Source organism: Microcaecilia unicolor, chromosome 9, assembly GCF_901765095.1.
Source record: "Microcaecilia unicolor chromosome 9, aMicUni1.1, whole genome shotgun sequence".
Lineage (NCBI taxonomy): Eukaryota > Metazoa > Chordata > Amphibia > Gymnophiona > Siphonopidae > Microcaecilia > Microcaecilia unicolor.
In genome coordinates this window covers 142,273,854-142,288,622 of record NC_044039.1, presented here as the reverse complement: position 1 = coordinate 142,288,622, position 14,769 = coordinate 142,273,854, and positions in this window count along the sequence as shown.

Here is a 14,769-nt window from a genome sequence, read left to right as displayed (position 1 = left end):
AGGAGTGTCCCCCTGGTCTTAGTACTTTTTCAACAGACCATTCCCTACTTATCTGTTCTACCAACTCATGAATGTATACCCCTCTTTCACATAAGTACATAAGTATTGCCATACTGCGAAAGACCAAAGGTCCATCGAGCCCAGTATCCTGTTTCCAACAGTGGCCAATCCAGGTCACAAATACCCGGCAAGATCCCAAAAATGTACAAAACATTTTATACTGCTTATCCCAGAAATAGTAGATTTTCCCCAAGTCCATTTAATAACGGTCTATGGACTTTTCCTTTAGTAAGCCGTCCAAACCTTTTTTAAATTCCACTAAGCTAACTGCCTTTACCACATTCTCTGGCAACGAATTCCAGAGTTTAATTACACGTTGAATGAACAAAAGTTTTCTCCGATTCGTTTTAAATGTACTACTTTGTAGCTTCATCGCATGCCCCCTAGTCCTAGTATTTTTGGAAAGCGTGAACAGACGCTTCACATCTACCCGTTCAACTCCACTCATTATTTTATAGACCTCTATCATATCTCCCCTCAGCCGCCTTTTCTCCAAGCTGAAGAGCCCTAGCCGCTTTAGCCTTTCCTCATAGGGAAGTCGTCCCATCCCCTTTATCATTTTCGTCACCCTTCTCTGCACCTTTTCTAATTCCACTATATCTTTTTTGAGATGCGGCGACCAGAATTGAACACAATATTTGAGGTGTGGTCACACCATGGAGTGATACAAAGGCATTATAACATCCTCATTTTTGTTTTCCATTTCTTTCCTAATAATACCTAACATTCTATTTGCTTTCTTAGCCGCAGCAGCACACTGAGCAGAAGGTTTCAACGTATCATCAACGAGGACACCTAAATCCCTTTCTTGGTCCGTGACTCCTAACGTGGAACCTTGCTTGACGTAGCTATAATTCGGGTTCCTCTTTCCCACATGCATCACTTTGCACTTCCTCAAATTAAATGTCATCAGCCATTTAGACGCCTAGTCTCCCAGTCTCGTAAGGTCCTCTTGTAATTTTTCACAAACCTCCCGCGATTTATTGACTTTGAATAACTTTGTGTCATCAGCAAATTTAATTACCTCACTAGTTACTCCCATCTCTAGGTCATTTATAAATATGTTAAAAAGCAACGGTCCCAGCACAGACCCCTGGGGAACCCCAGTAACTACCCTTCTCCATTGAGAATAATGACCATTTAACCCTACTCTCTGTTTTCTATCTTTTAACCAGTTTTTAATCCACAATAGAACACTACCTCCTATCCCATGACTCTCCAATTTCATCTGGAGTCTTTCATGAGGTACTTTGTCAGACGCCTTATGAAAATCCAGATACACAATATCAACCGGCTCACCTTTATCCACCTGTTTGTTCACCCCTTCAAAGAAATGTAGTAGATTGGTGAGGCAAGATTTCCCTTCACTAAATCCATGTTGATTTTGTCCCATTAATCCATGCTTTTGAATATGCTCTGTAATTTTGTTCTTAATAATAGTCTCTACAATTTTGCCCGGCACCGACGACAGACTCACCGGTCTATAATTTCCCGGATCTCCTCTGGAACCTTTTTTAAATATCGGCGTTACATTGACCACCCTCCAATCTTCCGGTACCACGCTCAATTTATTTTTTCACTGTTCATTTTCCTGTTTTTTATTCTCTTTTATGTCTTACCTTCTTTGTCTGTTTCTTCTCCTTCATGTCACTTCTTTCCATCTTTCTTCTACCCCTATTACTCTTCCTTCATTATCATATGTTTACTTTTGCTCTTCTCTTCCATCTTTCTCATTGTCTCTTTTCTGTCTTTCACACTATTCTTGTCCACCTTTCCCAATATATTTCATCAGTCTATTGCCCTAAGTCCTCTTCTTAATCCACTAGCTTTCTCTTCCTCTGGTTTTTACCTCTCCATCGCACCCTATTTCCTCTTCTAGCCTCCATCTGCCCTTTATTCCCAGTCCCGTTTTCCCATCATAGTCCTGTCCTGCTCTCTCCATTTCCACTCTCACCCCTGTATATCACCTTCTCTTATACCCATACCAGCAAATTTTTCTCAGTCCCTTTTCCCTCCAGCTTTCTCTCACACCCTGTTCTCCCTTTGAAGCTCCCTCCCATGTCCTTGGCCTTAACACCGTCCAGCTAAGCCCAGTTAGGGCTAGATTTTATATATGGTTCCTAAAAAATTGGCACAGAAATCAATGCTGACTAAGCGAATTCTTTAAGCAGTGCCTAGATTTAGACACAGTATATAGAATATGCTTAGTTGATATTTCAGCGCCTAAAAATATGTGCCATTTACACCAACAAAAACATGGCATAAATCCCAGCACATAGATTCAAGCACACTGGGCCATATGCTATAACTACGTGTGTACATTTCAGAACACCCACAAAACGCCTAATTCTCTGCCCATAACAATACCTCTTTTTGCCTGCACATGTTATGTTAGGTGCACTAACATTACAGAATGCGCCTAGTGAGTTGTGCAAATAAATTATAATTATTGCCAATTAGTGCTCATTATTGCTTATTAAGAGCTGCTATCAACACTGATTAGCTTGTTAAGCCAATTAAGTTACGTTGGATTGGATCTCTATGCGCACTATGTGGAATCTGGGGGTTAAAGTGTATAAACATTTTTTGTGTGTGCTAGACAAAACATATTAAAGCACACCTCCGCTGTGCTTCCCTTTCACTTATGTCCTTTGCTTCCATTCATGTTTGCAGTTGGGAATTGACTGCACAAAGGTCATTCTTTGATTCATCCTTCTCAGATGTCCCGTCTTTGTTCAATCATTTCTCATGCTCTCTGTGTGCTAAAGGCTTACCTGAACTGCTCTAACATCTGACTTTTTATTTGTATTTATAGATTTGATGTTCTTTTGCTGTCTTAAGGATTTCTCTTACTGATAATTCAGTAACATTTATCAGTTTAATCTTTTCTAGAAATCTCTCTAGCAATTTCTCGTACTCTACAAAGTAGGTATTTAATGAAGCAGAACTATGTGGCAATAAACATGTTACTATTAGTTCATTCTAGTATTATAAATTGATGTTGTTCCTTTTATTTTATTTTTTTTGTCCGTTGCAGATCCTGTAGGGCCACTTTCATCACTCTGCCTATAAATTTGTGTCAAGTTAAACTTCTCTGCTTCCCATTTGCTCTTTGTCTATTCTCCAGGAAATGTTTTTCCACAGGTATCTCCATATAGCTGATACTCAAATCATTGTACTGTTTTTCTGATCTGTCACATCTGTGGCTACGTTCTGTGACTTCTGGTGAAAGGAGTGGAGGAGTGGCCTAGTGGTTAGGATGGTGGACTTTGGTCCTGTGGAACTGAGGAACTGAGTTCAATTCCCACTTCAGGCACAGGCAGCTCCTTCTGACTCTGGGCAAGTCACTTAATCCTCCATTGCCCCATGTAAGCTGCACTGAGCCTGCCATGAGTGGGAATGCGCAGGGTACAAATGTAACAAAAAAAAACCCTAAAAAGAACAGTATATAGTCAAATATAATATATAAAACAGGTCTGTGTGTGAAACATATCTATGGGGTCTATTGTCATAACCCAGGAGAAAGCCTGAGAGAATAATTGTTTTATAATTTATAGTCTTATTAGTCAGTGGTGACCCTTCTCAGCACTACTGATAGTTTATTCTAAATGCCTTCTGATAACATGACCATCTGTTTTTCTCCTCTGTTGATGAAAAGCACGTTTATCCCTCTTTCAGGCTGTACCATATCTCCACTGGTCATTTCTTCTTACTGATTTAAATTTTTCTCCTGAAGTAGTGACATAACCATGGGTGAGCCAGGGCACACCCACTTTAGACATGGTCCATCCCAACAGTGGTGCACCCTTGCTGCCGGTGGCAGAGATAACATAACAACTCATTATTATATTCCACAAATAACCTCATAGAAGTTCACTGTGGATTACAGTTAAGAAATTGGGCAATCAACCAAAAAGTACAATGATAAACTTAAAATATTACATGTAACTTATTTGTTAATACACATTACAATTAAGAAATTGAATATTCAACCAAAAAATACAATGATAAAAATTAAAACGTTACATGTGGACTATTTGTTCCGTACAAATTTCTGGAACAAGAACGTTTTCAAATCCTTCCTAAATCGAGTATATTATGAATATGAAAAGGCAATCTCTTCCAGTGTGTTGCTGCTTGATAAGATAACAAGGAATTTTTGTATTTTATCTCTTTAGGGTCAGGAAAAGCAAAAGTAGAAGTGCAAAGTGTTGAGTCTTGTGTAAATTACAGTCTTATACATTGTGATAGAGTCACATCCAGGATAGTTGGGTTAAGGCAGTTTCAGTCTGAAATACAAGTCCCAGAAGGCATTGCAGTCAAGGAGCCAAGGAGTGAGATGAAGAACCCAGACTGGACTCCTAGCTGCAATAAGGGAAGACATGGGTGTAAGCTGGCAGGATGTGTAGATTGGCTGCCACTAGGGGGAAAGAGAGATAGGAAACCCTGTGTGCAGGAGCTCATAATTAGTCTAATGCTTAACTCAGCTGGTATGGGTGTGGGGGAAGCTAATGGAAGGAGAATGATTGGTTGTGAGAGCAGAAGCCAGGGATAGATTAGGTAGGTGGGAAGGAGTCCCAGAGGAGAGAAGCAGTTACAGGCTGAAAACCCTTGGGTAAGAGAGGTCCCTAAAGTACTGAAGCAGGCTGAAATCCCTTGGATGTGAAGAAGTCCCCAAAGTATTTGCAGGCTGAAAATCCTTGGGTAAGGGAGGTCCCTAAAGTATTGAATTTACCAGTGAAGCTGATGCAGGGTGAAATCCCTTGGGTATGAGGAGTCCCTAAAGTATTGAACCCTCCTGAAGGTAAAGAGTAGAAGGTAGAAACTGCTGCTTTGTGACTGAACTGTGATGATGAACTGAAAGAACTGCTTCTATTTGGAATTGAGCTACTGTTTATTGTGCACTGGATAAAGAGCCCAGACTGGAGCTGACTGTGAGCCTGTATTGAATCCTGATATGTGCTGATAGCCTACTGCTTAAAGGGGACTATGTGCCACACACTTTCAGGTGGCTTACATGTGCACAAGATTGAAGGTGAATGCTGCTGTTGGAACTGTGTATCAGGTCTACCAGAAACCTGCATGGAATAAAGTCCTTAAGATTGAAGTTGCTGGTGGACATTTATTTCTTGACTGTACCGGGAGCCTGTGGCTGGAGGAGATTGTTCTATCCTTGGCTGCACTAAGAGGTACCTGGTTACAACATATAAACGAGAACCGTATCTGACTGAATTTTAAAAAGCATACAGTAACATTTAAACAGAATCTGGGCTTCCACTGTAATCAAATTTTAAAAGGTGTTTTCCTTCTGAATTTGGAGAGAGAGAAAAAAAATCATATAGCGGTGTTTTAGATGGTTTATAATCTCCTATTCATAAATTTTAGGACAATCCAAAAAAATATATATATATTACAATAATCAAGCCGAGATAATACTAAAGATTGGGTCAACAGCCTGAAACTTGATTCTTTAAAACATTTCTGGATCTGCCTTAATTTTCTTAATTTTGATAAAATGACTTTTTAACCAAGTTATTCATCTATGTTTCAAGGGATAAAGCTTGATCTATTAGAACACCAAGGAGCTGTTATGATCCTACTAGGACAGGCTGGGTAGTGACTGGATCTTGCTCCTGATTGGCCATGTCAGGGATTAGGCTGACATCTGAGGCAGCTAACGTCAGATGCCAGACCCTATTTAAACATACCTCTGCCTGTATAGGACGCTCTAGCGTTATCTCCTTCAGCTGTGAGCTTACCTTGTTTCCACTTAGTCTGTACATGTGGCACAGGGTGCATTCTCTGTTGTTTAGTTGCTGTTATTCTTTGTCTGTGTTTGTTCTGTGAGTCTGTAGAAGCCAGCTTCTTCTCTGATTACTTAGCTGCTGTGCAGCTGTGTTCAGCTTCACTGTGTGCCTTGCCTTTCCCTTCCCTGCTGTGTGTGCTGGTTGAGTCCAAGAGCTTACTTTGTTTGGATTTCCCTATTAGCCCTTTACCTGCTGTAGCTGTTGCTTGGCTCCTCGTCTGACCTGTGTACCTAGAAGCAGTCTGCCTCTGTAGTCTGCTTAAAACCTTTACCTGCTGTATTTGTTGCTTGGCTCTTGTGAACACTGCTCCTCATCTGACCTGTGTACCCAGAAGCAGTCTCTCTCTGTAGTTTGCCTTACCCTTTACCTGCTGTTTGCGGATTGCTCCTTATCTAGCTGTTTTGCTTTCATTGTTTTTTTGTGTGGTTTCCCTTTTATCCTATTCTTGTTGTAGCTCTTGTTTGGATCCTATGTAGGTCACTCCTTCATTTATCAGTGTGACAGTGCTTGGGTTGCCTCTTTGAGTGAGTTCCCTTATTCTGGTTATTGTCTGTATCTGTATGTTTGGTCTAGTGACCTTTCGTTGGTGTCTCTGTGTGGCGCTGTGTGCGTGGCCCGAGTGCCAATCCCTTCCGGGACATCTTTCTGTTCTTTTCCCTTCCCCTGTGTGTGACTGGGTTCCAGTTCGGCCTTGCGGCCCATACACTTTGACTCTGTACATGTGGATTCCAGTTCAGCCTTGCGGCCTGTATGAGTGGTCTATTTCCCTTTCTGGTGGTACTCGCTGGTCTCCCTGAGTGTGCTGGGCGTTGTAGTCCATTGTTACTGTATAGCGTGAGCTTGGTCTGCTCTAGGCCTCGGCCTAGGTCTGTCCTAGGACTCAGCCTAGGGCCAAGGGCTCACAATCAACCTAACAGGGGCTCATTTTCAAAACAGAAAAATGTCCAAAAAGCAGTACATAGTGGCAGATGGACATTTTCTTTGCCACAACGTCCAAACTGCTATTTTCAAAACCCAATTTAATATGGTTTTCTATGCAGTTCGTATGCAGTGTGTCCAAATCACAAGGAGGCGTGTTGGGGGCTAGATATGGCATTCCTAAAACTTGGACATTTTTCTGCCATAATGGAACAAAGCAAAAATGTCTGGGGCTAAAAGTTAGACATTTAGGTCTAGACCTGTTTCAATCTCGACTGAGTCACAAAAAGGTGCTCTAAATGACCAAATGACCGCTGGAGGGATCAAGGCATGACCCCCCTCCCACCCCCCCTAGATGTGAAAGAAACAGTACTACCCAGCCTCTGTGACAGCTTCAGATATTATGGCAAGTCCTATTAGAGCAGCAAACAGGTCCATGGAGTACAGTAGAGAAGGGAGCCCAGGCCCATATCCCACTCTAACTGTTCCACTTGTGGTGGAAAGTGTGAGTCCTCCAAAACCCACCAAACACCTAGTGTACCCACATACAGGTGACATCTGCAGACATAAGGGCTATTGTAGTGGAGCACAGTAGGTTTTTTAGTAGGCTTTGGAGGGTTCACCATACAATATAAGGGGGTAATGGTAAGAAGTGTTCCTGGGACCTTTTATGTGAAATTCATTGCAGTGCCCTCTAGGGTGCCCCAATGCTCTGCTGGGATGTCTGTGTGGCCAGTCTACTAATAATTCTGCACCCCTCCCCCCCATACATCCCAATGGCTTGTTTTTCTATCAATTTAGACGCCATATCAAAAATGCCCCTCCGCGTAGTCTAATTGTAGATTATTCATATTCAATATTCCCTGTTTTGGGTTTTTTTTTGTAGAACCTCTTATTTTTTTTCCTACTAATAAAACCTTACCCCCCTGATTACTAAGTCGCACTAGCGGCTGCTGCGCCGCAGTGCCAAAACAGCCCATTCAAAGTGAATGGGCTATGTCGGCATTAGCGCACAGCAGTCACTAGCATGGCTTAATAAATAGGGGAGCTAGTTTTTTTTTTTTCTTTATTCAACTGTAAATGATGCTGTTGCTTCCAGTCCTCAATTAAATGTAAACACTATTGCACCTTTTCCAGAGATAAATGGAACTGACATATTATCAGAAACATCAGCATAAATACAGTTTTTACAACCTATACTGAATAACAATAGGGACAATGGTGAGCCTGGGGCACCCCAAAGGGCAGGTTCCAACTGTTTGAAAAAAACTTCTTTAAGCCCTGCCAGTTGAAGACCTCCTTGAAGATGCCCTGAACGCCCTCCAGTGTAGTTCAGAAGTTGACAGCAGCTTTAGTAGCCACCGGACACAAGCACTCAGCTAGTCAGCTTAGTAAACAGGGGGCTAGTTTTCTATCTATAGATGGAAACACCAACAGTTCTCTCAAGCCCTCGGAATTTAAACCAAATATTGATTTAAAAATTAAGCAAAGGATTTTAAAATCGATACATGTATGTATTGTCAACCAATGAAAATCTCGAAAGGTAGAGGATACACTATGAAAATGTCGCATACCACTTATTAGCCTGATAGCAGTATTCAGCATCAGTTGTAGATGATGTAACAACTTAGTTGAAATCTGAGAATATAGTGAGTTACAGTAGTCCAGTTGTGGCAACAAAACCACTTAAGCTATAGTTCTAAAATATTCTTTCACTAATAAAGATCTTATCGCCCATAATTGCTGGAGCTTTAAAAAATTATTTTACTAAGAGCATTAATCTGTTTATCAAATGATAATGTGGAGACTAGAATTACACCTAGCATTCTAGAATGGTCTTCGATTTTTAAAATTTCCCCTGAATTTAAGACAATGTAACTATTGCACTTTGGACTTTAGCAATGTCGCCAAACCAGAGTACCTTTGTTTTCCGTTTGTTCAATTTTAAGAAATGATTTGTAGCCCAACTATCTATTAAAGAGATATGAGATCTTAATGTGCTGTCAATCCTTTCTAAAACAAGGCCCAGGATAAAAATATCATCTGCATAAAACAGTAAAGAGATTTTGTTGCTTGCAAAAAAAGTAACTTAAAGAACTCAAGTACACATTGAACAGTGAGGGGGAGAGTGGAGAGCCCTGTGGAACCCCATAACCAGGGTTCCAACAAGGAGATCTGCCACCCCTCCCCTTAACACTGTAAGATCTATTCCTCAAAAATTCCTCGAACTACCCAAGTAGTCTTCTGGTAATACCCAATTCATTTAATTTAAAGAGAACACCTGTATGGTTAACAGCATCAAACGTCACCAATATCTCAATGTTGTTCTTATTAATCATTACTTCCCCTTAAAATAAAGGTTCAATGCAATGTACAAATAAGAATAATCTTAGTTAAACATAATGTAAATAATAGTAATAACATCGTCCAAAAAGATATGTTTTCAGCTGTTTCCGGAAGCTCAAATAGTCTACTTCAGCTCTAATGGCTAAAGTCTAAAGGAAGAGAATTCCAAAGTGGTATTATAACAGCTGTAAAAATACCTACAAATAGGTGGGAAAATGTGGGATACATATGTAACAAACAAATAAATAAATAAAATATTCTAACAAATTGTGTTTTTCTATGAAACAAAGGACAAAAAATTAACTGTTTAAACAGTAAAGAAGAAGGATAAAAAAGAGATGTATAAATCATACTGATTAACAAATGAGATGTTGAACCATGAATTATCTGATATAATAAGCAAAAGGGAAATGGGACTTGATATACTGCCTTTCTGTGGTTTTTTTTTTTTTTTTTTGCAACTACATTCAAGGCAGTTTACATAGTATATACAGGTATTTATTTGTACCTGGGGCAATGGACGGTAAAGTGACTTGCCCAGAGTCACAAGGAACTGCAGTGGGAATCAAACCCAGTGCCCTAGGATCAAAGTCCACTGCACTAACCACTAGGCTACTCCCCCATCCATTCAGCAACTGGAAGCCAATGCAGTGTCTTCATATATCTATATATTGAACTGTAACAGGAAGGCTTGTTTTCCTTTACTAAGAACATATCTTATTGTTGTGGTGAGAACAAGAAGCAGTGTTTCTGTACTGTGTTGTGGTCTAAAGGAATATTGTGTTTTATGAAATATGTTGAAAGTCTCTAAGAAATTTTGAAGTTGTTCATTTCCTACAAATTCTAAGAGTTTAGCCATCCAAGGGATGCTTGCTACTGGATGGTAATTTTCAACTTTTGTCAGATCTGACAGGGGGCAGGGCATGTGTCCTCTTTTTTTTCTTAGGGCAAATATGGTAACCCTAGATTGATGGGTGGATGTCACTGGGAGGGAGGAGTATTGAGTGGAATACAAAGAGATGCCATTTTGAGCACATGACCTTTGGTTGCCCTCACCCCCACCAAGACCCATGAGGAGAGGGAAGTCTCCTACTGGGCATTGCAATCAGATGCTGAGGTGGGAGAAGTCTTTGCCGCCCGAGTGGGGGCTGAGAGCTCTGGGAAAGGATAAGGAAGGGAACCTTCCTGGGAGTGGAATGGGGGCAGTGGCGTAGGAAGGGGGGGGCGGGGGGCGGTCCGCGCTGGTGCACTGCCCTTTCTGCCCCGGAACAGGTTACTTCCTGTTCCGGGACAGAGAGAGCAGTGAATCAGCGCGGAGCCGACACACCCCAGCAACATGCAGTCAGAGCGGATCGGCCCTCCCACCCGTCCCTCGCCGCAGGTATGCACTCCGGGGGGTGCGTGCGCTCCAGCGGGAGGAGAATGCGCCGTGCTGCACCCGAGGGGGGTGCGCAGCGGCGACCCGCCCCGGGTGTCAGCTCCCCTCGCTACGGATCTGAATGGGGGGGTGGGTTTCCTGTTCAGAATCGGAGGTGGGAGAGTGAACCTGCACCTCTGATGGAAGTAAGGATGGACAAAAAAATCTGGTCCTGAATTGGCCTGGCAGCCAGGGAAGAGCCTGGGGAGATGTTTGCCTGACAAGAGAGGAGACAAGTTGCAGCCCTGGATTGATCTGCTGGATGGGATGGGTGAGATGAGGACTGGAGGAGCTGTTGTAAATAGTTAAATAATGAGGATTCCTTAGCACATCAAATTTGCACACATTTCTCAAAGTTCAGAAGAGTGGAAATTGTTTCACTGGCTGCTGTTGGACTGTTGCCAACTGTTAGTAAAGTTATTTGAATGTTAAACATTAACTGGAGAGAGTGTATTTTGTGGACAATAATACAGAAGTGAAAAGCATGGCTTCCCCTCCGAAGGGACACCACCTTGTAGGGGTGGAGGGGCTTGTGTGTTTCAATGACTTAGAGGGCTATGCTGAAGGGTTACCTATATCAGAGAGGTCTATGAGGAGAAACCAGACAAAGAGTGGAAGAGTGGTAAGATGGTGACCTGAAGTTCGTATGCCCAACGGCCCAGCTGCCCTCTGAAGTTTCGTCTTCTTTACGTAAATTTCCTCTCTGCAATTGCAGTTACCTTAACTGAGAGGAAGGGAACAACCGGCGGACAGCCACCGAAGGCCAGCGTTTTATCCCCTGAGCAGCAAGTGGGGGACTGCTGCGCGACGAACTGCCCACAGATGAAAGGCGAGTCCTTTGATTAGCGCCGGCGAAGGAGCATCGACGCTCTTGGACCCGGAAAAATAACTCCATTGCTCCCGAATTATTCAACCAGCATGCCCAAAGGAGTGGAGGAGTGAGTTAGAGGTATATGCTGAAACAGAGGACGTTTACAGCAGAACCCGAATCGGCGGAACCACTCCTAAACACCTATGAGAAATCAACTTGAAGTTTTTGGCTCCCATGGAGGTTACATTGAATACCATCTGGAAGGCGCTTCGGGACAACGGTGGCAGTAAATAATTTTGTTTCAGATAAAATTTTATTAGAGAGTTACATGGACAATTTAACTGAACCCTTTGAGAGTAAAAAATTGACATAACAAATGATTCTACATGAGCAAGAAGTGGTTATGATTTTGAAAATGATAATAGACCAGAAATTTTGAATAATACAATGAATATTATTATAGATGATTAATATTGAGATTATTGTTTTTCCCAGAGTTCCGGGTATGACTCCTAAAGTTTTCCTCAGAAATATTTCCTCAAATTATTACTTTAAAAGGAGTAAAGCCTGTGAAAACTGGGATCACTTTAACCAGTGGGATTTGAATTAGAGACTTAAGTATATGTATTGTTAAATAACTTCTGGTTTTTAAAACTACTAGTACTACTTAACATTTCTAGAGCGCTACTAGGGTTACGCAGCGCTGTACAATTTAACAAAGAGAGACAGTCCCTGCTCAAAGAGCTTACAATCTAATAGACAAGTGAATGGTCGGTCTGATAGGGGCAGTCAAATTGGGGCAGTCTGGATTCACTGAACGGTAAGGGTTAGGTGCCGAACGCAGCATTGAAGAGGTGGGCTTTAAGCAAAGACTTGAAGACGGGCAGGGAGGGGGCTTGGCGTAAGGGTTCAGGAAGGTTGTTCCAAGCATAGGGTGAGGCGAGGCAGAATGAGCTGAGCCTGGAGTTGGCAGTGGTGGAGAAGGGTACTGAGAGGAGGGCTTTATCCTGTGAACGGAGGTTACGGGCGGGAACGTAAGGGGAGATGAGGGTAGAAAGATAGTGAGGGGCAGCAGACTGAGTGCATTTGTAGGTAAGAAGGAGAAGCTTGAATTGAATGCGGTATCTGATGTAATCAGATGTATTATTTCTAACTAATATTGGACAATAAGTATGTTTTCAATGAAATGATTTGACTATACACCGTATTGGCCTTGAAGAAGCCAACGAGATGATCAATGTGGAATAATGAATTAGATGAGTAATATCTGGGGATAATCAGGTTAATACCACAGTTTTATTTTCTGTTTACTGTTTAATTGATCTCCTTATCTTGTTTCACTCTCCCTATTTAGTGGTCTAAGGAAGAGAATAGAATTACCTGACTGAAATAATTCCTACATATTACTTTCTCTGTATTTCCAGCAAGTTGTTTTATTGCTTGTAAAAAGATTTTAAAAAAGTGAAAAGCGTGGCTTAATAAACCCCACAGCCTACCGGGATTTGGCCCGACCCTGGCATGTGCCCAGCTCATCTAAGTACAATCTGTTTTGTGGACTCTGGTCCTAGGTACCTGACCTAGGCAGCTTAGCCAGTAGCCCTAAGGGGTAAATCAGGGTTACATACCCATAGTACCAAGTGGGTCAATGGCACCACCATCTGACTTGGGTGCTTATTACAGGCATGTTTGTTCTGGTCCCACTGCAGTCAGGTCCTCTTTATTATGCATCTATTGGCCTCTCAAAATGTTATCATTCCCCAAACACCATCAGTTAATAATTTGCAGGCATTTAGATCCAACTGCAAGAGGTGCATCACTGCAGTCTTTGAGGCCCACAGAAGAGTCTGGCTTTCAGGATGTCCATAACAAATATTCATCCAATGTAGCCACATGCACATGATCTAAGAACCTGGTTCATTGGCATATTTTGTTACCCACCAAAATGAGCCTGTTTACGGCCCTCAAGGACCGACATTGTGCAGCAGTGCACACCTATGAATCGTTTTGCCTCCAACCTTGCTGTTCCATAATCCAAAGGTTTTATTTTCTTTTATGTACTTTGTTACTTTCACAAAATGTTCACAAAACTCGTTACTTTCTTATTAGTATGATTTATTGTACAGCCAAATACCACAGTTTAAAAAAACTGTACTTTATCTATAGCTTGCAGTGTTTGAAAAGTCACATGTAGTTCTTGCTCCACTTTTACAGTTAAATAATTATTATTTTAATTCTTACAGCTGTTTTTCAGTGATTTCCCTCACCGTGTGGGTGCAGGCCATGTCAGCAGGAGAGTCCCCAGATGTGTCACAGGATCTGATTAGTTCACACTGGCTACAATGATATGAATGGCATCAAACATACTGCACAAACTGATTGGTTGATTTCGTGTGAGGTCCAGGGCCGGTGCTAGATATGATGGGGCCCAGGGCAGACACTAATGTAGGGGCCCCAAAGCTTGCTTGAAGATTGTCCCTCTTTCAAGTTCAGGCAGATCTGGGGCCCCCAGTGACATGGGAGCCCAGAGCAATTGTTGTTTGCCACTCCTAATGGTGGCCCTGGTGAGTTCATTTCTGACACTGTCCCGAACATGTTTGTAGGAACTTAAGGGAACTAAAAAGGAACATCTTAAAGACATTCAAAAGTTGCTATGCCTTGGCACTGGCAAGTAAATTCTTGAATTGACAGAAGATTAATATGACTTCTTGTTGTGTGTACTTTAGAATTCACATGGATTTTTCTTTTTAAGAATTTTCTGGTTTCTAAACAGAGAAAGTAAGTTTCAAAATCTTTCTGCAGGTAAAATGGTGTTTTGCCTGCCAAAATGGGCTTTTAAAAAATTGCCCATACTATATGTGGGTAGGAATATGCGCGTACAGTGCTATTTTAGAAAAGTTGTAGAAGCCTGATTATAGACATTTTTGCCAAAAAGTCTAGAGCCTGTGACATATTTTACTCACCAAATCACTTCTCTTGCCCAAGTATGATTCTTCACTTTACATCAATTCAAAGCCATCAGAACCTACTTAGATCTCTCTTCACAAAAGACACTTACATAGTAACACAGTAGATGACGGCAGAAAAAGACCTGCACGGTCCATCCAGTCTGCCCAACAAGATAACTCATATGTGCTACTTTTTGTGTATACCCTACTTTGATTTGTACCTGTGCTCTTCAGGGCACAGACCGTATAAGTGTCCAGCACTATCCCCGCCTCCCAACCACCAGCCCCACCTCCCGCCACCGGCTCTGGCACAGACCGTATAAGTCTGCCCAGCACTATCCCTGCCTCCCAACCACCAGCCCTGCCTCCCACCACCACTTCTCTTTGTACTTTTGATTTCTCGCCTTGACTATTGCAACACCATCTATGCTGGCCTTCCTCAACATGCTATTCGTCAGCTTCAAA